Source organism: Xyrauchen texanus, chromosome 40, assembly GCF_025860055.1.
Source record: "Xyrauchen texanus isolate HMW12.3.18 chromosome 40, RBS_HiC_50CHRs, whole genome shotgun sequence".
In the NCBI taxonomy this organism is placed as follows: domain Eukaryota; kingdom Metazoa; phylum Chordata; class Actinopteri; order Cypriniformes; family Catostomidae; genus Xyrauchen; species Xyrauchen texanus.
The window spans coordinates 35,570,014-35,595,257 of NC_068315.1; the positions used below are offsets into that span (position 1 = coordinate 35,570,014).

Here is a 25,244-nt window from a genome sequence, read left to right on the forward strand (position 1 = left end):
AGCAGCTCTAGGCTAGCATCTTACAAATTCAGTCATTTTATTGATATCAACATGCAGAACACAGACCGGCAGAAGACCTCTATTCTGTTTATGTAAACATATTTATACTTTAATATAAAATTATTGTGCAAAACAACAGTAATAGAACTAAAACCAACCTCAACTGTAAACGACAGATGTAGTCTCAAGTGAAGAACAAAGTTTTGCAGGGCTAAACCTATTTTAATGTCATTGCTAAACACATTGGACTGCTTTTTATTTAAGTAAAAGTGTCAAGTTTCTCTTCAAGAACAAAAGTTGCTCAACTTTCTGGCAGGAGAGACGGTTCCTCTTCTCATCAAGAGCATGAGATGCTGCACTGAACAGTATCTCTCTCTCTCTGTGCTGGTGCTCGGGGCAGATACATATCATTGCAGACCGCACAAGCAATGGAAAGCGATCTTTGTTCATGTTCCAGTAGTCAAGAGGATTGTCGCGTTCACGTGATATGATATATCCGGAACTGCTTTCAGGTCCTTGAATAACGTATAACATGCTAGGAAGGGCACCCGGTGGACTTTCTGGTGCCCCCCTAGGGAGTTGGTTCCCTACGAAGACTGCGTAGTATGCGTATAGGGAGCGGCGGTACTGCTTTGAAGTATTTCCACACCGCTGACATCGGCCTTTGCTGGGTAGCGCCGTGATTATGGCTAGATCGATCGAGAGTGAAACCTGAGCACTGAGAGTCAAAACATGGAAAAAAATTATTTATCACCATTATACAAACCAAAATATGATTGAATAAATATAAAAATTTCATCATGGAATCTTTTTTCTTGAGCACTGAGAAATCTTTCACGATTTCTGCTCATTTATTTGCGTTAACTTCGATTTGTTTTATATAATAGAATTTAATCTGTTTGAATTATTAATGAATTATCATTTATATAAATTTTTAGCAAAGGCATGTTTTTTATTTTTTATTATACAAAATAATTAAGGCTGTCGATTTAACATGTTAATTCAGTGCGATTAATTTGACAAAAAAGAATGCATTAAAAAAATTAACACAATTAATCGCAAGCCCGCAATGATATATAAAATTCCTGAGAAACGCAAGCTTGCAGTACCACCTGTTTCCTCCAGAGGGCAGTAAGTGAAACTTCAGCAGTGTGGTAATGCGCAGTTTATACAGTGAAGAAAAACACCCTTGAGCAGCAGAACACAGACATGCCTTGAGTTCTTGTGTTCAAAACACTTGAAGGAGCGCAACTAAGAGATCTCAAGATGTGTTTAAAGATTGAGTATTAAACTATATTTAACTTGACACAATATATATATATATATATATATATATATATATATATATATATATATATATATATATATATATATATATATATATATTATAAGTAAAGATAACTATGTATCATTATTTCATCATTATATATTGAATTATTGTAATATGAGGGGTTTCTCAGCAAATATTTGTATATGCGATTAATCAATCGGGACACCATGTAATTAATTCGATTAAAAATGTTAATCTATTGACAGCCCTAAATATAATTGCTAATAATTGTAGTGTATATAGTATAAATAATAATAATATTTTAGTGCTGTTATTCGTAATTAAATTGTTGAATTTTCGACATCTTAACATGTATTTACATGGAAATAAGCTGAAATAAAAGCTTCCTTTTCTCTGCATTTGTTTACATGTACATGTCCATGTAATCTGTCATTACCTTGACTGTAATTAATAATCAATAATAAAATACTATTCATGTGTTTTCAGTCTTTAAAAAATTATTTTCATCTAATAAATGTAATTCTTTATGTCCAGATTTATTCTGTTTGCATTACCATTTCAGAATGTTTAAGAAGTAATTCATGTCTTATTATTAAGTTGACTTGTGAAAGCCAACTTACTGAAATCCTATTTAAACTTATTATTGGTGCTTGCAAAGCATCACTATTGTAATCTCACATACTTATTATTAGTGGTGCTTGCAAAGCATCACTATTGTAATCTCACATACTTATTATTTTTATTTTTATTAAGTTGGCTTGTGAAAGCCAACTTACTGAAATCCTATTTAAACTTATTATTATTATTAAGTTGGCTTGTGAAAGCCAACTTACTGAAATCCTATTTAAACTTATTATTATTATTATTATTATTAAGTTGGCTTGTGAAAGCCAACTTACTGAAATCCTATTAAAACTTATTATTATTATTATTATTATTAAGTTGGCTTGTGAAAGCCAACTTACTGAAATCCTATTTAAACTTATTATTATTATTATTATTATTAAGTTGGCTTGTGAGAGCCAACTTACTGAAATCCTATTTAAACTTATTAAGTTGGCTTGTGAAAGCCAACTTACTGAAATCCTACTTAAACTTATTATTATTCCGCTTATTCTTCTTAGCGGTGAAATTTCTATATCTAACTCCTCCTAGAGCTTTAACTCCACATACTCCAAACTCGGCTCAGACACTCAAACTGTTCTGACTCGAGTTGCTATATCTTTTCTAACTGATCGGACTTACGGTTTTCCTAAAAATGACGATCAAACTCGGAAAAAACTCCCATTGACTTAACATTGCGGAATGTTCAGAAATTTAAATCCCAACTGACATTTTCACACACACAGACAAAAAGGGCCTGTCAGCCCTGCATCTCTCCCTCTCTCTCTCCCTCAGAGGATTTATTTATCAAGCAGCCAAAAAGTAATGACCTAAAATCTTCATAGCCACACGCTAAAACATGCTAAAAACATGCTAGCATCATGCTAACACATGCTAGCATTGACTAGCGAAGTGTTAAAACAAGCTAAAAATGTGCTAGCATCATGCTAAAATCGCCTAGCGAAGTGCTAAAACATGCTAAAAACGTGCTAGCATCATGCTAACACAAGCTAGCATCGCCTAGCGAAGGGCTAAAACATGCTAAAAACGTGCTAGCATCGCCTAGCGAAGTGCTAAAAAATGCTAAAAACATGCTAGCATCATGTTAACACATGCTAGCATCGCCTAGCGAAGTGCTAAAACATGCTAAAAACGTGCTAGCATCATGCTAACACATGCTAAGCATCGCCTAGCGAAGTGTTAAAACATGCTAAAAACGTACATAGCATCGCCTAGCCGAAGTGCTAAAAATGCTAAAAACGCTGCTAAGCATCATGCTTAACACATGCTAGCATCGCCTAGCGAAGTCTTAAAACATGCTAAAAACGTCTTAACATCATGCTAACACATGCTAGCATCGCCTAGCGAGTGCTAAAACATGCTAAAACGTGCTAGCATCATGTTAGCATCGCCTAGCGAAGTGCTAAAACATGCTAAAAACGTCTAGCATCATGTTAACACATGCTAGCATCGCTTAGCAGTCTAAAACATGCTAAAACGTCTAGCATCATGTTAACACATGCTAGCATCGCCTAGCAGTCTTAAAACATGCTAAAAACGTGCTAGCATCATGCTAACACATGCTAAGACGCCTAGCGAGTCGCTAAAACATGCTAAAAACGTGCTAAGCATCATGCTAACACATGCTAGCATCGCCTAGCGAAGTGCTAAAAATGCTAAAACGTGCTAGCATCATGCTAACACATGCTAGCATCGCCTAGCGAAGTGCTAAAACATGCTAAAACGTGTTAGCATCATGTTAGCATCGCCTAGCGAAGTGCTAAAAATGCTAAAAGCGTGCTAAGCATCATGCTAACACATGCTAGCATCGCCTAGCGAAGTGTTAAAACATGCTAAAAACGTGCATAGCATCATGCTAACACATGTTAGCATCGCCTAGCAGAGTGCCAAAACATGCTAAAAACAACGTAGCATCATGCTAACACATGTTAGCATCGCCTAGCAAGTGTTAAATCATGCTAAAAGCGTGCTAGCATCATGCTAACACATGCTAGCATCACCTAGCTGAAGTACTAAAAAATGCTAAAAACGTGCTAGCATCTATCTGTCTGTCTATCTATCTATCTATCTATCTGAGGGTCAATATCTATCTATCTATCTATTTGAGGGTCAATATCTATCTATCTATCTATCTATCTATCTATCTATCTATTTGAGGGTCAATATCTATCTATCTATCTATCTGAGGGTAAATATCTATCTATCTATATCTATCTATCTATCTGAGGGTAAATATCTATCTATCTCTCTATCTATCTATCTGAGTGTCTGTCTATCTATCTATCTATCTATCTATCTATCTAGCAACTAAGTTAAACTTTTAACTACTTTAAACTACAAACTACTTTAAACTTTAAACTAATTTAAACTTTAAACTCATTTAAACTTTAGACTAATTTAAACTTTAAACTAATTTAAACTATAAACTAATTTAAACTTCAAACTACTTTAAAATTCAAACTAATTTAAACTTTAGACTAATTTAAACTTTAAACTAATTTAAACTATAAACTACTTTAAACTTCAAACTACTTTAAAATTCAAACTAATTTAAACTTTAGACTAATTTAAACTTTAAACTAATTTAAACTATAAACTACTTTAAACTTCAAACTACTTTAAAATTCAAACTAATTTAAACTTTAGACTAATTTAAACTTTAAACTAATTTAAACTATAAACTACTTTAAACTTCAAACTACTTTAAAATTCAAACTAATTTAAACTTTAGACTAATTTAAACTTTAAACTTTAAACTAATTTAAACTATAAACTAATTTAAACTTCAAACTACTTTAAACTTCAAACTTTCTGGTCCAAACTTTCACAAGCCAACTTAAAGTTTGTCTCGACTGAACTTTTTCTAGTTATTATTATTCTTCTGAGACTAAAATTACCAAGACTAACTCCTCCTAGAGCTTTTAAGCTACAGGCACCAAACTCATCACAGACCTTCAGACTAATCCCGAATAGTGTGCTATATCTTTTCTAACTGATCGGACTTACTGTTTTCTCAAAGCGGATGATCAAACACTTGAAAAATCCCATTGACTTACATTGACGGAATGTTCAGATGAGCCAACACCAACTGTCAAAATTCAAATATGAGCCACCAACAGAAGGCTTTAACATGCTTCAGGCTTCGTTTCTATCAAATCTCTATTTCTATCTGTCTCTTAAAGTGAAGAGGGCCACTCTGTTCAATCTTTATTTCTAACAAATTCAATCAAACTTTATTTAAATCACTGTTTTTACAATATTGCTATGTCAATACAATGTTTATATATATCTCTCTCTATCTATTTCTTTCTATTCATCCTTTTTCCTCATATCTGTCTATCTGTCTGTCTGTCTGTCTATCATTTAGTGCAACCTAGCAACCAGAACCCATTGACTGCCATTCAAAATTGCTTAGATGGATATCACCTGATCAGTATGTCCTACAGACATGAGAGTTGGCTTGTTTGAATTGGGTGAGCAGTCAGTCTTTAAGTATCATCATGAAAAATACTAAGCCATGCCCTAGCAACCATTTAGAGCACCCTAGCAACCAAATCCCTTTACTTCCATCTATCTATCTATCTATCTATCTATCTATCTATCTATCTATCTATCTGTGGGTAAATATCTATCTCTCTCTCTCTATCTATCTATATCTATCTCTCTATATATCTAAGGGTAAATATCTATCTATCTATCTATCTATCTATCTATCTATCTATCTATCTATCTATCTATCTATCTATCTATCTATCTATCTATCTAGCAACTAAGTTAAACTTTTTTAACACTACACTGTAGAACTGGCTCATTAGAGTCATTCATTTGGGAATCAGACTACACTGGTCACACTGTATGTTTCACACTGTAGAGTCAAAAGAACTGGCTCATTAGAGTCATTCATTTGGGAATCAGACTACACTGGTCACACTGTATGTTTCACATTGTAGAGTCAAAAGAACTGGCTCATTAGAGTCATTCATTTGGGAATCAGACTACACTGGTCACACTGTATGTTTCACACTGTAGATTCAAAAGAACTGGCTCATTAGAGTCATTAATTTGGGAATCAGACTACACTGGTCACACTGTATGTTTCACATTGTAGAGTCAAAAGAACCGGCTCATTAGAGTCATTAATTTGGGAACACACACAGACAAAAAGGGCCTGTCAGCCCTGGATTTTGTATTGAACATAGCTCTGGATCACAGTGTCATAGAGACAAGGGGCGGGCTCATTTTACTCAGACGACCAATCAGTCTCTCAGGATCATTGTGAAGCTATCAAGCCACGCCCTAGCAACAATTTAAAGCACCTTAGCAACAACTCCCATAGACTTCTAATGAAAGATATCAAAGGGATATCTCCGGATAGAAGTGTCATAGAAACACAAGGGTGGTCTCGTTTGACTCGGGGCAGCAAACAGCCAATCATGAATCACCTCAACACTTCCTAGCCCCTCCCTAGCAACCATTGTCGAGCACCTTAACAACCAAAATCCATAGAGGGATATCTTCCATTCTGAATGTCACAGAGGCATGGGAGTTGGTTTATATCATTCATACTGACAAGCAGCCTTTGGAGTTTCATGATTGGCAGCTGTCAAGCCACTCCCTAGCAACTAAACAGAGTACCCTAGCAACCGTTTAGCAATAACTATATCTCTGCACCAGAAAATCAGAGAGACTTCTGGGTTGATTTATTTCAATCAGGATGGCAAGGAGACTTGATAAGTATCACTATGGTAACTGCCTAGCAACCACATGGGGTTACCCTAGCAACCGAGTAACAAATCACATATCTCTGCACCAGAAAATCAGAGAGACTTCTGGGTTGATTTATTTCAATCAGGATGGCAAGGACACTTGATTAGTATCACTATGGTAACTGCCTAGCAACCACATGGGGTTACCTTAGCAACCGAGTAACAAATCACATATCTCTGCATCAGAAAAACGTAGAGACTTCCGGATTGACTTATTTCAATCAGGATGGCAAGGACACTTCATTAGTATCACTATGGTAACTGCCTAGCAACCAGATGTGGTTACCCTAGCAACCAAGTAACAAATCACATATCTCTGCACCAGATAATCGTAGAGACTTCTGGGTTGATTTATTTCAATCAGGATGTCAAGGAGACTTGATAAATATCACTATGGTAACTGCCTAGCAACCACATTGGGTTACCCTAGCAACCGAGTAACAAATCACATATCTCTGCACCAGAAAATCGTAGAGACTTCTGGGTTGGTTTATTTCAATCAGGATGTCAAGGAGACTTGATAAGTATCACTATGGTAACTGCCTAGCAACCAGATGGGGTTACCCTAGCAACCGAGTAACAAATCACATATCTCTGCACCAGAAAATCAGTAGAGACTTCTGGGTTGATTTATTTCAATCAGGATGGCAAGGAGACTTGATTAGTATCACTATGGTAACTGCCTAGCAACCAGATGGGGTTACCCTAGCAACCGAGTAACAAATCACATATCTCTGCACCAGAACAACATAAAGACTTCTGGGTTGATTTATTTCGACTCAGGATAGCAAGGACACTTAATCAGTATCATCTATGGTAACTGCCTAGCAATCCATCATGGGGTTATCCTAGCAATCCGAGTAACAAATCACATATCTCTGCATCAGTAACATGTACTGACTGTCTGTCGGTTGATCTATCTATCTATCAGGAGGGTAAATATCTATCTATCTATCTACTATCTATCATGAGTGTCTGTCTATCTAGCTACCTAGTCATATCTATCTATCTATCTAGCAACTAATTTAAACTTTAAACTACTTTAAACTAATTTAAACTAGAACTAATTTAAACTATAAACTACTTTAAACTAATTTAAACTTCAAACTAATTTAAACTACAAACTAATTTATACTTCAAACTAATTTAAACTACAAACTAATTGAAACTATAAACTACTTTAGAACTTTAAAATAATTAAACTCATTTAGAACTCATTTAAACTTCAAACTACTGTAAACTATAAACTACTTTAAACTAATTTAAACTTGCAAACTACTTATAAACTTCATTCAGACTTTCTGGTCCAAACTTATCACAAGCCAACTTAAAGTATTGTCTTGACCAGAACTTTTTTTCTAGTTACTGGTGCTTGCAAGCATCACTATTGTAATCTCACATACTTATTAGTGGTGCTTGCAAAGCATCACTATTGTAATCTCACATACTTATTTTTATTTGTAATCTATCTATCTATTAGTGGTGCTTGCAAAGCATCACTATTGTAATCTCACATACTTATTTTTATTTTTCTTTTTTTTATTATTATTCTATCTCCGTACAAAACTTCGGCACCTAACTCGTCCCGCACCGTTTGGCGTAGACCCACGAATGAGGTGTCAAATCGAACGGCCTATTGAGGACACGTGTGCTATGACTTTTATAAGCGATCGGGGTACGGTAATTGCCCCAGGGGCAAAAAAGCGGCCGAAAAATCCCATAGACTTAACATTGCGACAAACTTTGACGCGTCACAGCTCCGAGCGAGGATTTCGCAGAAACGTGTGATTTGCCATATTTGAAGAGGCTGGCAGGCTCTGTAAGAGCATACCTCAAAATGGGGTAAAAGTTGCACCCCTGGGGGGCAGGAGCTGCCCAAAAATGCCCCAATTGACTTACAATGGTGTAGGACGGCCCATGAAATGAAATGGCATTGGGATTTGTATTCAACATAGCTCTGGATCACAGTGTCATAGAGACAATGGGGCGGGCTCATTTTACTCAGACGACCAATCAGTATCTCAGGATCATTTTGCATCTATCAAGCCACGCCCTAGCAACAATTTAGAGCACCTTAGCAACAAGTCCCATAGACTTCTAATGAAAGACATCAAAGGGATATCTCCGGATAGAAGTGTCATAGAAACACAAGGGTGGTCTCGTTTCACTCGGGGCAGCAAACAGCCAATCATGAATCACCTCAACACTTCCTAGCCCCTCCCTAGCAACCATTGTCGAGCACCTTAGCAACCAAAATCCATAGAGGATATCTTCCATTCTGAATGTCACAGAGGCATGGGAGTTGGTTTATATCATTCATACTGACAAGCAGCCTTTGGAGATTAATGATTGGCAGCTGCCAAGCCACTCCCTAGCAACTAAACAGAGTACCCTAGCAACCATTTAGCAGTAACTATATCTCTGCACCAGAAAATCAGAGAAACTTCTGGGTTGATTTATTTCAATCAGGATGGCAAGGAGACTTCATTAGTATCACTAAGGTAACTGCCTAGCAACCAGATGGGGTTACCCTAGCAACCGAGTAACAAATCACATATCTCTGCATCAGAAAAACGTAGAGACTTCCGGGTTGACTTATTTCAATCAGGATGGCAAGGACACTTGATTACTATCACTATGATTACTGCCTAGCAACCAGATGGGGTTACCCTAGCAACCGAGTAACAAATCACATATCTCTGCACCAGAAAATAGTACTGACTTCCGGGTTGATTTATTTCACTCAGGATGGCAAGGACACTTGATTACTATCACTATGGTAACTGCCTAGCAACCAGATGGGGTTACCCTAGCAACCGAGAAACAAATCACATATCTCGGCACCAGAAAAGAGTACAGACTTCCAGGTTGATTTATTTCAATCAGGATGGCAAGGAGACTTCATTAGTATCACTAAGGTAACTGCCTAGCAACCAGATGGGGTTACCCTAGCAACCGAGTAACAAATCACATATCTCTGCATCAGAAAAACGTAGAGACTTCCGGGTTGACTTATTTCAATCAGGATGGCAAGGACACTTCATTAGTATCACTATGGTAACTGCCTAGCAACCAGATGGGGTTACCCTAGCAACCGAGTAACAAATCACATATCTCTGCATCAGAAAATCGTAGAGACTTCCGGGTTGACTTATTTCAATCAGGATGGCAAGGACACTTGATTACTATCACTATGGTAACTGCCTAGCAACCAGATGGGGTTACCCTAGCAACCGAGTAACAAATCACATATCTCTGCACCAGAAAATAGTACTGACTTCCGGGTTGATTTATTTCACTCAGGATGGCAAGGACACTTGATTACTATCACTATGGTAACTGCCTAGCAACCAGATGGGGTTACCCTAGCAACCGAGAAACAAATCACATATCTCGGCACCAGAAAAGAGTACAGACTTCCGGGTTGATTTATTTCAACCAGGATGGCAAGGACACTTCATTAGTATCAATATGGTAACTGCCTAGCAACCAGATGGGGTTACCCTAGCAACCGAGTAACAAATCACATATCTCTGCACCAGAAAACAGTAGATGACTTCCGGGTTGACTTATTTCAATCAGGATGGCAAGGACACTTGATTACTATCACTATGGTAACTGCCTAGCAACCAGATGGGGTTACCCTAGCAACCGAGTAACAAATCACATATCTCTGCACCAGAAAACAGTACTGACTTCCGGGTTGATTTATTTCACTCAGGATCGCAAGGACACTTGATTACTATCACTATGGTAACTGCCTAGCAACCAGATGGGGTTACCCTAGCAACCGAGAAACAAATCACATATCTCTGCACCAGAAAAGACGTACAGACTTCCGGGTTGACTTATTTCAATCAGGATGGCAAGGAGACTTCATTAGTATCACTATGGTAACTGCCTAGCAACCAGATGGGGTTACCCTAGCAACCGACTAGCAAATCACATATCTCTTAATCACAATAACGTAGAGAGTTCCGGGTTGACTTATTTCAATCAGGATGGCAAGGAGACTTCATAAGTATCACTATGGTAACTGCCTAGCAACCAGATGGGGTTACCCTAGCAACCGACTAACAAATAACATATCTCTGCATCACAAAAACGTAGAGACTTCCGGGTTGACTTATTTCACTCAGGATGGAAAGGAGCCATGTATTGTATTACCTTGGTAACTGCATAGCAACCACATGGGCTTACCCTAGCAACCGAGTAACAAATCACATATTTCTGCACCAGAAAATCATACAGACTTCTGGGTTGATTTATTCATGACCATAATTTTTGCTCTTTTCAAGTTACAACATGCTGTTTGACGAGTTTTGCCACGGCAAGCACCACTCACATTTTCTTCAGGAAATGTCCCCATCTAGTTATTATTTTTCTTCTTTTTATTATTATTCTATCTCCGTACAAAACTTCGGCACCTAACTCGTCCCGCACCGTTTGGCGTAGACCCACAAATGAGGTGTCAAATCGAACGGCCTATTGAGGACACGTGTGCTATGACTTTTATAAGCGATCGGGGGTACGGTATTTGCCCCAGGGGCAAAAAAGCGGCCGAAAAATCCCATAGACTTAACATTGTGACAAACTTTGAGGCGTCACAGCTCCGAGCGAGGATTTCACAGAAACGTGTGATTTGCCACATTTGAAGAGGCTGGCAGGCTCTGTAAGAGCATACCTCAATATGGGGTAAAAGTTGCACCCCTGGGGGCAGGAGCTGCCCAAAAATGCCCCAATTGACTTATAATGGTGTAGGACGGCCCATGAAATGAAAAGGCATAGGGATTTGTATTGAACATAGCTCTGGATCACAGTGTCATAGAGACCAGGGGGTGGGCTCATTTTACTCAGACGACCAATCAGTCTCTCAGGATCATTGTGAAGCTATCAAGCCACGCCCTAGCAACCATTAAGAGCACCTTAGCAACAAGTCCCATAGACTTCTATTGAAACAGATCAAAGGGATATCTCCGGATAGAAGTGTCATAGAAACACAAGGGTGGTCTCGTTTGACTCGGGACAGCAAACAGCCAATCATGCATCAAATCAACACTTCCTAGCCCCTCCCTAGCAACCATTGTCGAGCACCTTAACAACCAAAATCCATAGAGGGATATCTTCCATTCTGAATGTCACAGAGGCATGGGAGTTGGTTTATATCATTCATACTGACAAGCAGCCTTTGGAGATTCATGATTGGCAGCTGCCAAGCCACTCCCTAGCAACTAAACAGAGTACCCTAGCAACCGTTTAGCAGTAACTATATCTCTGCACCACAAAATCAGAGAGACTTCTGGGTTGATTTATTTCAATCAGGATGGCAAGGAGACTTGATTAGTATCACTATGGTAACTGCCTAGCAACCAGATGGGGTTACCCTAGCAACCGAGTAACAAATCACATATCTCTGCATCAGAAAAACGTAGAGACTTCCGGGTTGACTTATTTCAATCAGGATGGAAAGGACACTTCATTAGTATCACTATGGTAACTGCCTAGCAACCAGATGGGCTTACCCTAGCAACCGAGTAACAAATCACATATCTCTGCATCACAAAAACATAGAGACTTCCGGGTTGACTTATTTCAATCAGGATGGCAAGGACACTTCATTAGTATCACTATGGTAACTGCCTAGCAACCAGATGAGCTTACCCTAGCAACCGAGTAACAAATCACATATCTCTGCATCAGAAAAACGTAGAGACTTCCGGGTTGACTTATTTCAATCAGGATGGCAAGGACACTTGATTAGTATCACTATGGTATCTGCCTAGCAACCAGATGGGCTTACCCTAGCAACCGAGTAACAAATCACATATCTCTGCATCACAAAAACATAGAGACTTCCGGGTTGACTTATTTCAATCAGGATGGCAAGGAGACTTGATAAGTATCACTATGTTAACTGCCTAGCAACCAGATGGGGTTACCCTAGCAACCGAGAAACAAATCACATATCTCGGCACCAGAAAAGAGTACAGACTTCCGGGTTGATTTATTTCAATCAGGATGGCAAGGACACTTGATTACTATCACTATGGTAACTGCCTAGCAACCAGATGGGGTTACCCTAGCAACCGAGAAACAAATCACATATCTCGGCACCAGAAAAGAGTACAGACTTCCGGGTTGATTTATTTCAATCAGGATGGCAAGGAGACTTGATTAGTATCACTATGGTAACTGCCTAGCAACCAGATGGGGTTACCCTAGCAACCGAGTAACAAATCACATATCTCTGCATCAGAAAAACGTAGAGACTTCCGGGTTGACTTATTTCAATCAGGATGGCAAGGAGACTTGATTAGTATCACTATGGTAACTGCCTAGCAACCAGATGGGGTTACCCTAGCAACCGAGTAACAAATCACATATCTCTGCATCAGAAAAACGTAGAGACTTCCGGGTTGACTTATTTCAATCAGGATGGCAAGGACACTTGATTAGTATCACTATGGTAACTGCCTAGCAACCAGATGGGGTTACCCTAGCAACCGAGTAACAAATCACATATCTCTGCATCAGAAAAACATAGAGACTTCCGGGTTGACTTATTTCAATCAGGATGGCAAGGACACTTGATTAGTATCACTGTGGTAACTGCCTAGCAACCAGATGGGGTTACCCTAGCAACCGAGTAACAAATCACATATCTCTGCATCAGAAAAACGTAGAGACTTCCGGGTTGACTTATTTCAATCAGGATGGCAAGGACACTTGATTAGTATCACTATGGTAACTGCCTAGCAACCAGATGGGCTTACCCTAGCAACCGAGTAACAAATCACATATCTCTGCATCAGAAAAACGTAGAGACTTCTGGGTTGGTTTATTTCACTCAGGATGGCAAGGAGACTTGATAAGTATCACTATGGTAACTGCCTAGCAACAAGGAGGGGTTACCCTAGCAACCAAATAACAAATCACATATCTCTGGATCACAACATCGTAGAGACTTCCTGGTTGACTGATTTTACTCTGGATAGCAAGGAGACTTGATAAGTATCACTATGGTAACTGCCTAGCAACCACATGGGGTTACCCTAGCAACCGAGTAACAAATCACATATCTCTGCACCAGAAAACAGTACAGATTTTTGGGTTGAATTATTTCACTCAGGATGGAAAGGAGCCATGTATTGTATTACCTTGCTAACTGCATAGCAACCACATGGGCTTACCCTAGCAACCTAGTAACAAATCACATATTTCTGCACCAGAAAATTATACAGACTTCTGGGTTGATTTATTTATGACCACAATTTCTGTTCTTTTCAAGCAGGCTATTTGACGAGTTTTGCCACGGCAAGCACCACTCACATTTTCTTCAGGAAATGTACCTATCTAGTTATACTTTTTATTTTTATTTTTATTATATCTCTTAACAAAACTTCGGCACCTAACTCGTCCCGCACCGTTTGGCGTAGACCCACGAATGAGGTGTCAAATCGAACGGCCTATTGAGGACACGTGTGCTATGACTTTTATAAGCGATCGGGGTACGGTATTTGCCCCAGGGGCAAAAAAGCGGCCGAAAAATCCCATAGACTTAACATTGAGACAAACTTTGACGCGTCACAGCTCCAAGCGAGGATTTCGTAGAAACGTGTGATTTGCCACATTTGAAGAGGCTGGCAGGCTCTGTAAGAGCATACCTCAATATGGGGTAAAAGTTGCACCCCTGGGGGCAGGAGCTGCCCAAAAATGCCCCAATTGACTTATAATGGTGTAGGACGGCCCATGAAATGAAAAGGCATAGGGATTTGTATTGAACATAGCTCTGGATCACAGTGTCATAGAGACGAGGGGTGGGCTCATTTTACTCAGACAACCAATCAGTCTCTCTGGATCATTGTGAAGCTATCAAGCCACGCCCTAGCAACCATTAAGAGCACCTTAGCAACAAGTCCCATAGACTTCTATTGAAAAAGATCAAAGGGATATCTCCGGATAGAAGTGTCATAGAAACACAAGGGTGGTCTCGTTTGACTCGGGACAGCAAACAGCCAATCATGCATCACTTCAACACTTCCTAGCCCCTCCCTAGCAACCATTGTCGAGCACCTTAACAACCAAAATCCATAGAGGGATATCTTCCATTCTGAATGTCACAGAGGCATGGGAGTTGGTTTATATCATTCATACTGACAAGCAGCCTTTGGAGATTCATGATTGGCAGCTGCCAAGCCACTCCCTAGCAACTACACAGAGTACCCTAGCAACCGTTTAGCAGTAACTATATCTCTGCACCAGAAAATCAGAGAGACTTCTGGGTTGATTTATTTCAATCAGGATGGCAAGGAGACTTGATAAGTATCACTATGTTAACTGCCTAGCAACCAGATGGGGTTACCCTAGCAACCGAGTAACAAATCACATATCTCTGCATCAGAAAAACGTAGAGACTTCCGGGTTGACTTATTTCAATCAGGATGGCAAGGACACTTCATTAGTATCACTATGGTAACTGCCTAGCAACCAGATGGGCTTACCCTAGCAACCGAGTAACAAATCACATATCTCTGCATCACAAAAACATAGAGACTTCCGGGTTGACTTACTTCAATCAGGATGGCAAGGAGACTTCATTAGTATCACTATGGTAACTGCCTAGCAACCAGATGGGCTTACCCTAGCAACCGAGTAACAAATCACATATCTCTGCATCAGAAAAACGTAGAGACTTCCGGGTTGACTTATTTCAATAAGGATGGCAAGGACACTTGATTAGTATCACTATGGTATCTGCCTAGCAACCAGATGGGGTTACCCTAGCAACCGAGTAACAAATCACATATCTCTGCATCACAAAAACATAGAGACTTCCGGGTTGACTTATTTCAATCAGGATGGCAAGGAGACTTCATTAGTATCACTATGGTAACTGCCTAGCAACCAGATGGGCTTACCCTAGCAACCGAGTAACAAATCACATATCTCTGCATCAGAAAAGCAGTAGAGACTTCCGGGTTGACTTATTTCAATCAGGATGGCAAGGACACTTGATTAGTATCACTATGGTATCTGCCTAGCAACCAGATGGGGTTACCCTAGCAACCGAGTAACAAATCACATATCTCTGCATCACAAAAACATAGAGACTTCCGGGTTGATTTATTTTAATCAGGATGGCCAGGAGACTTGATTAGTATCACTATGGTAACTGCCTAGCAACCAGATGGAGTTACCCTAGCAACCGAGCAACATATCACATATCTCTGCACCAGAACACACTACAGACTTCCGGGTTGACTTATTTCACTCAGGATGGAAAGGAGCCATGTATTGTATTACCTTGGTAACTGCATAGCAACCACATGGGCTTACCCTAGCAACCGAGTAACAAATCACATATTTCTGCACCAGAAAATCGTACAGACTTCTGGGTTGATTTATTTATGACCATAATTTTTGTTCTTTTCCAGTTACAACATGCTGTTTGACGAGTTTTGCCACGGCAAGCACCACTCACATTTTCTTCAGGAAATGTACCTATCTAGTTCCGCTTATTCTTCTTAGCGGTGAAATTTCTATATCTAACTCCTCCTAGAGCTTTAACTCCACATACTCCAAACTCGGCTCAGACACTCAAACTGTTCTGACTCGAGTTGCTATATCTTTTCTAACTGATCGGACTTACGGTTTTCCTAAAAATGACGATCAAACTCGGAAAAAACTCCCATTGACTTAACATTGCGGAATGTTCAGAAATTTAAATCCCAACTGACATTTTCACACACACAGACAAAAAGGGCCTGTCAGCCCTGCATCTCTCCCTCTCTCTCTCCCTCAGAGGATTTATTTATCAAGCAGCCAAAAAGTAATGACCTAAAATCTTCATAGCCACACGCTAAAACATGCTAAAAACATGCTAGCATCATGCTAACACATGCTAGCATTGACTAGCGAAGTGTTAAAACAAGCTAAAAATGTGCTAGCATCATGCTAAAATCGCCTAGCGAAGTGCTAAAACATGCTAAAAACGTGCTAGCATCATGCTAACACAAGCTAGCATCGCCTAGCGAAGTGCTAAATCATGCTAACACATGCTAGCATCGCCTAGCGAAGTGCTAAAACATGCTAAAAACGTGCTAACACATGCTAGCATCGCCTAGCGAAGTGTTAAAACATGCTAAAAACGTGCTAGCATCGCCTAGCGAAGTGCTAAAAAATGCTAAAAACGTGCTAGCATCATGCTAACACATGCTAGCATCGCCTAGCGAAGTGTTAAAACATGCTAAAAACGTGCTAGCATCATGCTAACACATGCTAGCATCGCCTAGCGAAGTGCTAAAAAATGCTAAAAACGTGCTAGCATCATGTTAACACATGCTAGCATCGCCTAGCGAAGTCTTAAAACATGCTAAAAACGTGCTAACATCATGCTAACACATGCTAGCATCGCCTAGCGAAGTGCTAAAACATGCTAAAAACGTGTTAGCATCATGCTAACACATGCTAGCATCGCCTAGCGAAGTGCTAAAAAATGCTAAAAACGTGCTAGCATCATGTTAACACATGCTAGCATCGCCTAGCGGAGTGCCAAAACATGCTAAAAACAACGTAGCATCATGCTAACACATGTTAGCATCGCCTAGCGAAGTGTTAAATCATGCTAAAAACGTGCTAGCATCATGCTAACACATGCTAGCATCACCTAGCGAAGTACTAAAAAATGCTAAAAACGTGCTAGCATCTATCTGTCTGTCTATCTATCTATCTATCTATCTGAGGGTCAATATCTATCTATCTATCTATTTGAGGGTCAATATCTATCTATCTATCTATCTATCTGAGGGTAAATATCTATCTATCTATATCTATCTATCTATCTGAGGGTAAATATCTATCTATCTCTCTATCTATCTATCTGAGTGTCTGTCTATCTATCTATCTAGCAACTAAGTTAAACTTTTAACTACTTTAAACTACAAACTACTTTAAACTTTAAACTAATTTAAACTTTAAACTCATTTAAACTTTAGACTAATTTAAACTTTAAACTAATTTAAACTATAAACTAATTTAAACTATAAACTAATTTAAACTTCAAACTACTTTAAAATTCAAACTAATTTAAACTTTAGACTAATTTAAACTTTAAACTAATTTAAACTATAAACTACTTTAAACTTCAAACTACTTTAAAATTCAAACTAATTTAAACTTTAGACTAATTTAAACTTTAAACTAATTTAAACTATAAACTAATTTAAACTTCAAACTACTTTAAACTTCAAACTTTCTGGTCCAAACTTTCACAAACCAACTTAAAGTTTGTCTCGACGAACTTTTTCTAGTTATTATTATTATTCTGAGACTAAAATTACCAAGACTAACTCCTCCTAGAGCTTTTAAGCTACAGGCACCAAACTCGGCACAGACCTTCAGACTAATCCCGAATAGTGTGCTATATCTTTTCTAACTGATCGGACTTACGGTTTTCCTAAAAATGATGATCAAACTCGGAAAAAACTCCCATTGACTTAACATTGCGGAATGTTCAGAAATTCAAATTCCAACTGACATTTTCACACACACAGACAAAAAGGGCCTGTCAGCCCTGCATCTCTCCTCTCTCTCTCCCTCAGAGGATTTCTTTTATCAAGCAGCCAAAAAGTAATGACCTAAAATCTTCCTAGCCACACGCTAAAACATGCTAAAAACGTGCTAGCATCTATCTGAGGGTCAATATCTATCTACTATCTATCTATCTATCTATCTATCTATCTATCTATCTGAGGGTAAATATCTATCTCTCTCTCTCTATCTATCTATATCTATCTCTCTATATATCTAAGGGTAAATATCTATCTATCTATCTATCTAGCAACTAAGTTAAACTTTTTTAAAACTACACTGTAGAACTGGCTCATTAGAGTCATTCATTTGGGAATCAGACTACACTGGTCACACTGTATGTTTCACACTGTAGATTCAAAAGAACTGGCTCATTATGCTACGTTCACACCGGACGCGAATAGCGCGTCAGGCGCGAGTGATTTCAATGTTAAGTCAATGCAAAGACGGCGTTACAGCGTAAAAAATTCCTGCGGCGCGAATGAGGCGTGAAGCGGCAGACGCGAATATGCCTCATTCGCGCGTCAAGTTCGCGTAATTGAGCGTCTGGCGCTTACGCGCGAATGGTGCATTTTGTGCATTCACGCGTTTGACGCTGATTCGCGTCTGCCGCCCGAGTTGAAAAATCTGAACTTTGGCGTCAATTCGGCCGCGTTAACCAATCAGGAGCCTAGCTGCCTGCTGCCCTCCTTCCTCTTCTCCTATGCCGTTCCCTGTGGCTCTTCCACCTTCCAAGCGAGGTCCTTTTTGTTCCTGTCTCTTAATGTAAATAGTTTGCACATATTGTTCATTTTTTTCAGTTCATATTGTTATTTTATATGTTTTGCCTAAATAATTGTTTTTACGTTTTGCCTAAATATGTTTTTTAATGTTATACCTAAAATTACTTCATATGTTTGGCCTCAATAAATTATTTTGTAATATGACTAAATGCCTGGTGTGGTTCTAATGCACAAACAAAGCAAATCTTTTATCACATAACTTGATTTCAATATATGAGACATTTTGATTTTGTATTGATTGCTATTTATTCCATATATAAATCTAGATTATATGAAACATTATTATTGTAATGTAAAGACAACCAACATTAGTGTCTGGACAGTGTTGAATAAGGAAAAAAACACAGGACAGGTTAATTAATTTTTGAGGCTGGCTCCATTTATCATCAAAACAAAAATAAATAAATAATTTAACCTGATATACTACCATGGAAAACCTGACATTTTTAAAAAGTCTCAACTTAATAAATGTGCACGTTGTGGACCTGACATCCTGGAACTGGGGCTGACAACCTGGGGGAAAAAAAACAAAATATAATAATAATGGACTATTTTTAGATAGTTTAGCTCTTTATAGGTTTGTGGGTGGCTCTTAAAAGAGCCGTTGTGGGAAAGTCATGAGGAGGACTTCAAACGCTACTCCGTCGGCTGCCATGGTACTGCTCCCTCCGCCGAGAAGTGTGCCATGAAGACATCCCTCACCCGAGTGCCTCTCTGGAGGAGTTGTTGGCCGCAACCCGACCCAGACCTGGCAGTGGCTCCTCTCCAGCATGTCCGCGCCCCTCGCAGCAGGTGCCTCTCTCCCCTCCGAACACCTCAGAAAGTTGTGGAGAAGACACGTCGCCTTCACACACTTCTCCGCAACTTCTGGGTGGACCTCGATGAGGCGGCGGTACATCCTCCACTGTGAGGAGAGGATGCCAAAGGCGTTCTCCACCACCAGCCTGGCTCTGGAGAGGCGTGATTGAAGACACGCCTCTCTGGAGGACAGCATAGAGGGTAGTTCCACCGCTCCTGGAATCCTTCTGCGATGGACCTCCAGTCATCAGTGGTGGGCACAGCCATGTACTCCTCCACAAGACAGTCCCAGATTGCAGTCACAACCTGGTGGACGATCTGGCTCACTGTTGAGACACCAACCCTGAAGCTGGACGCTATGGTCCTGAATGAGTCCCCTGTGGCAAGAAACCTAGAAAATATTTTTATAAGTACACTTGTAGTTACATATTCAACTATATACAATAACCAGTCTGTTTTACTTTAATGCACCATATTTGTTTGTTTGCTAGCAATTTTGCAAGCAATTTAACAAAGTTTTGAATCTTCAAAACAAAAGGGTATATGTGTATATGGTTTAAATCACTAGTGTGCCAATAACCAATAACTGATTATCAAAAGAAAGAGTAACGTTACTACATATTGCTTACAGATAGAGACATGACAGTATCATTTTTAGGTTATAGCAGTTAACCGAGTAACGTTATCACTAGAAAGAGCACTACATATTGCTTACAGATAGAGACATTATCACGTCTGCCAAAATAATATTTTATTTTTTAGGTTAACGTTACAGCAGTTAACTGAGTATCACTAGAAAGAGCACCAACAGTGGTATCCGTACCACACAGTTTGAAAAACATTGCTAGCATAGCGTAAAGTAACATATATTTAATATACTGTATTTAACATTTTATATACATTTACTAACCGAAGACAGATGGACAGGCGCTCCGCAGCTGGGATAGAGCCTGTAGTTGGTGTCCTGAAGGGTGATCCTCGCTCCGATCGCGGGACAACAGGTCATCAAACTGGGCGCGGGACAAGCGGAAGTACCGCTGAAAGCGGCCGTCATCCAGGCGCAGCTCCTGGAGCAAATGATGAAATTCGCCGAACTGGGAACGCCTCGGAGGGTCTGGTGGACCCAAGTATGGCGACGACGACCCATACGCCGCTGTTCTGCTCTCCAGAGCAAATACAGAGCGGTGACTCTCTCCACGAATGCTCGGTCAACATCAGCCATCTTGTAAAAAGATGGCCGTCAACGGATTTCGCCTCTGACGCGCGTCACGCAGCGTAAATTTCACTTCAAACTTTTGTTTTTACGCGTCAAGGCGAAATTGTCGCGTAAAAACAAAAGTTTGAAGTGAAATTTACGCGCGAATGGATTCAAAGTGGTCAAGCGTATAACTAGACGCGGTAGGCGTGAATTTGACGCGCTATTCGCGTCCGGTGTGAACGCAGCATTAGAGTCATTCATTTGGGAATCAGACTACACTGGTCACAATGTATGTTTCACATTGTAGATTCAAAAGAACTGGCTCATTAGAGTCATTAATTTGGGAATCATACTACACTGGTCACACTGTATGTTTCACACTGTAGATTCAAAAGAACTGGCTCATTAGAGTCATTAATTTGGGAATCATACTACACTGGTCACACTGTATGTTTCACACTGTAGATTCAAAAGAACTGGCTCATTAGAGTCATTCATTTGGGAATCAGACTAAACTGGTCACACTGTATGTTTCACATTGTAGATTCAAAAGAACTGGCTCATTAGAGTCATTAATTTGGGAATCAGACTACACTGGTCACACTGTATGTTTCACACTGTAGATTCAAAAGAACTGGATCATTAGAGTCATTCATTTGGGAATCAGACTACACTGGTCACACTGTATGTTTCACACTGTAGATTCAAAAGAACCGGCTCATTAGAGTCATTAATTTGGGAACACACACAGACAAAAAGGGCCTGTCAGCCCTGCATCTCTCCTCTCTCTCTCCCTCATTGCATAGGGATTTTGTATTGAACATAGCTCTGGATCACAGTGTCATAGAGACAAGGGGGCAGGCTCATTTTACTCAGACGACCAATCAGTCTCTCTGGATCATTGTGAAGCTATCAAGCCACACCCTAGCAACAATTTAAAGCACCTTAGCAACAACTCCCATAGACTTCTAATGAAAGATATCAAAGGGATATCTCCGGATAGAAGTGTCATAGAAACACAAGGGTGGTCTCGTTTGACTCGGGGCAGCAAACAGCCAATCATGAATCACCTCAACACTTCCTAGCCCCTCCCTAGCAACCATTGTCGAGCACCTTAATAACCAAAATCCATAGAGGGATATCTTCCATTCTGAATGCCACAGAGGCATGGGAGTTGGTTTATATCATTCATACTGACAAGCAGCCTTTGGAGTTTCATGATTGGCAGCTGTCAAGCCACTCCCTAGCAACTAAACAGAGTACCCTAGCAACCATTTAGCAATAACTATATCTCTGCACCAGAAAATCAGAGAGACTTCTGGGTTCATTTATTTCAATCAGGATGGCAAGGAGACTTCATTAGTATCACTATGGTAACTGCCTAGCAACCAGATGGGGTTACCCTAGCAACCGAGTAACAAATCACATATCTCTGCACCAGATAATCGTAGAGACTTCTGGGTTGATTTATTTCAATCAGGATGTCAAGGAGACTTGACAAGTATCACTATGGTAACTGCCTAGCAACCACATTGGGTTACCCTAGCAACCGAGTAACAAATCACATATCTCTGGACCAGAAAATCGTAGAGACTTCTGGGTTGGTTTATTTCAATCAGGATGTCAAGAAGACTTGATAAGTATCACTATGGTGACTGCCTAACAACCAGATGGGGTTACCCTAGCAACCGAGTAACAAATTTAAAATAATTTAAACTATAAACTACTTTAAACTATAAACTAATTTAAACTAATTTAAACTACAAACTAATTTATACTTCAAACTAATTTAAACTATAAACTACTTTAAACTTTAAACTAATTTAAACTAATTTAAACTTCAAACTACTTTAAACTTCTTCAAACTTTCTGGTCCAAACTTTCACAAGCCAACTTAAAGTTTGTCTCGACTAACTTTTTTTCTAGTTAAGTTGGCTTGTGAGAGCCAACTTACTGAAATCCTACTTAAACTTATTATTATTCCGATTCTTCTTAGCGGTGAAATTTCTATATCTATCTCCTCCTAGAGCTTTAACTCCACATACTCCAAACTCGGCACAGACACTCAAACTGTTCTGACTCGAGTTGCTATATCTTTCTAACTGATCGGACTTACGGTTTTCCTAAAAATGACGATCAAACTCGGAAAAAACTCCCATTGACTTAACATTGCGGAATGTTCAGAAATTTAAATCTCAACTGACATTTTCACACACACAGACAAAAAGGGCCTGTCAGCCCTGCATCTCTCCTCTCTCTCTCCCTCAGAGGATTTATTTTATCAAGCAGCCAAAAGTAATGACCTAAAATCTTCATAGCCACACGCTTAAAACATGCTAAAAACATGCTTTAGCATTGACTAGCTGAAGTGTTAAAACAAGCTAAAAATGTGCTAGCATCATGCTAAAATCGCCTAGCGAAGTGCTTAAAACATGCTAAAAGCGTGCTAGCATCATGCTAACACAAGCTAGCATCGCCTAGCGAAGGGCTAAAACATGCTTAAAACGTCTTAGCATACGCCTAGCGAAGTGCTAAAAAATGCTAAAACGTCTAAAAGCGTGCTTAGCATCATGCTAACACATGCTAGCATCGCCTAGCGAAGTGCTTAAAACATGCTAAAAGCGTCTTAGCATCATGCTAACACATGCTTAGCATCGCCTAGCGAAGTCTAAAAAATGCTAAAAGCGTCTTAGCATCATGCTAACACATGCTAGCATCGCCTAGCGAGTGCTTAAAACATGCTAAATACGTCTTAGCATCATGCTAACACATGCTAAAATCGCCTAGCGAAGTGTGAAAACATGCTTTGAAAGCGTGTTAGCATCATGGTAACACATGCTTAGCATCGTCTAGCGAAGTGCTAAAAATTCTAAAAGCGTGATACCATCATGCTAACACATGTTAGCATCGCCTAACGAGTGCTAAAATATGCTAAAAACGTGTTAGCATCATGCTAACACATGCTAGCATCATCTAGCTAATTGCTTAAAACATGATAAAGCGTGCTTAGCATCATGCTAACACATGCTAGCATTGCCTAGCGAAGTGCTAAAACATGCTAAAAGCGTGTTAGCATCATGCTAACTGAGGGTCAATATCTATCTATCTATCTATTTGAGGGTCAATATCTATCTATCTATCTATCTATCTGAGGGTAAATATCTATCTCTCTCTCTCTATCTATCTATCTATCTGAGGGTAAATATCTATCTATCAATCTATCTATCTGTGTCTATCTATCTATCTATCTATATATCTATCTATCTATCTAGCAACTAAGTTAAACTTTAAACGACTTTAAACTACAAACTACTTTAAACTTTAAACTAATTTAAACTACAAACTACTTTAAACTAATTTAAACTTTAAACTCATTTAAACTATAAACTACTTTAAACTTCAAACTACTTTAAACTATAAACTACTTTAAACTAATTTAAACTAATTTAAACTTCAAACTACTTTAAACTTCTTCAAACTTTCTGGTCCAAACTTTCACAAGCCAACTTAAAGTTTGTCTCAGCGAACTTTTTCTAGTTATTATTCTTCTTACTCTGAAATTTCTATATCTAACTCCTCCTAGAGCTTTTAAGCTACAGGCACCAAACTCGGCACAGACCTTCAGACTAATCCCGAATAGTGTGCTATATCTTTTCTAACTGATCGGACTTACGGTTTTCCTAAAAATGACGATCAAACTCGGAAAAAACTCCCATTGACTTAACATTGCGGAATGTTCAGAAATTCAAATTCCAACTGACATTTTCACACACACAGACAAAAAGGGCCTGTCAGCCCTGCATCTCTCCCTCTCTCTCTCCCTCAGAGGATTTCTTTTATCAAGCAGCCAAAAAGTAATGACCTAAAATCTTCCTAGCCACACGCTAAAACATGCTAAAAACGTGCTAGCATCTATCTGAGGGTCAATATCTATTTATCTATCTATCTATCTGAGGGTAAATATCTATCTCTCTCTCTATCTATCTATCTATCTATCTATCTGAGGACAAATATCTATCTATCTCTCTATATATCTAAGGGTAAATATCTATCTATCTATCTATCTATCTAGCAACTAAGTTAAACTTTTTTAACACTACACTGTAGAACTGGCTCATTAGAGTCATTCATTTGGGAATCAGACTACACTGGTCACACTGTATGTTTCACACTGTAGATTCAAAAGAACTGGCTCA

At 39.1% G+C, this 25,244-nt stretch overlaps 1 protein-coding gene across 1 annotated transcript in view; it reads left to right on the plus strand.

The window, feature by feature from the left end:
* The window catches only part of zgc:174164 (uncharacterized protein LOC570656 homolog), a 65,354-nt gene that overhangs the window by 13,690 nt on the left and 26,420 nt on the right, over window positions 1-25,244 (plus strand). The window lies entirely within an intron of this gene.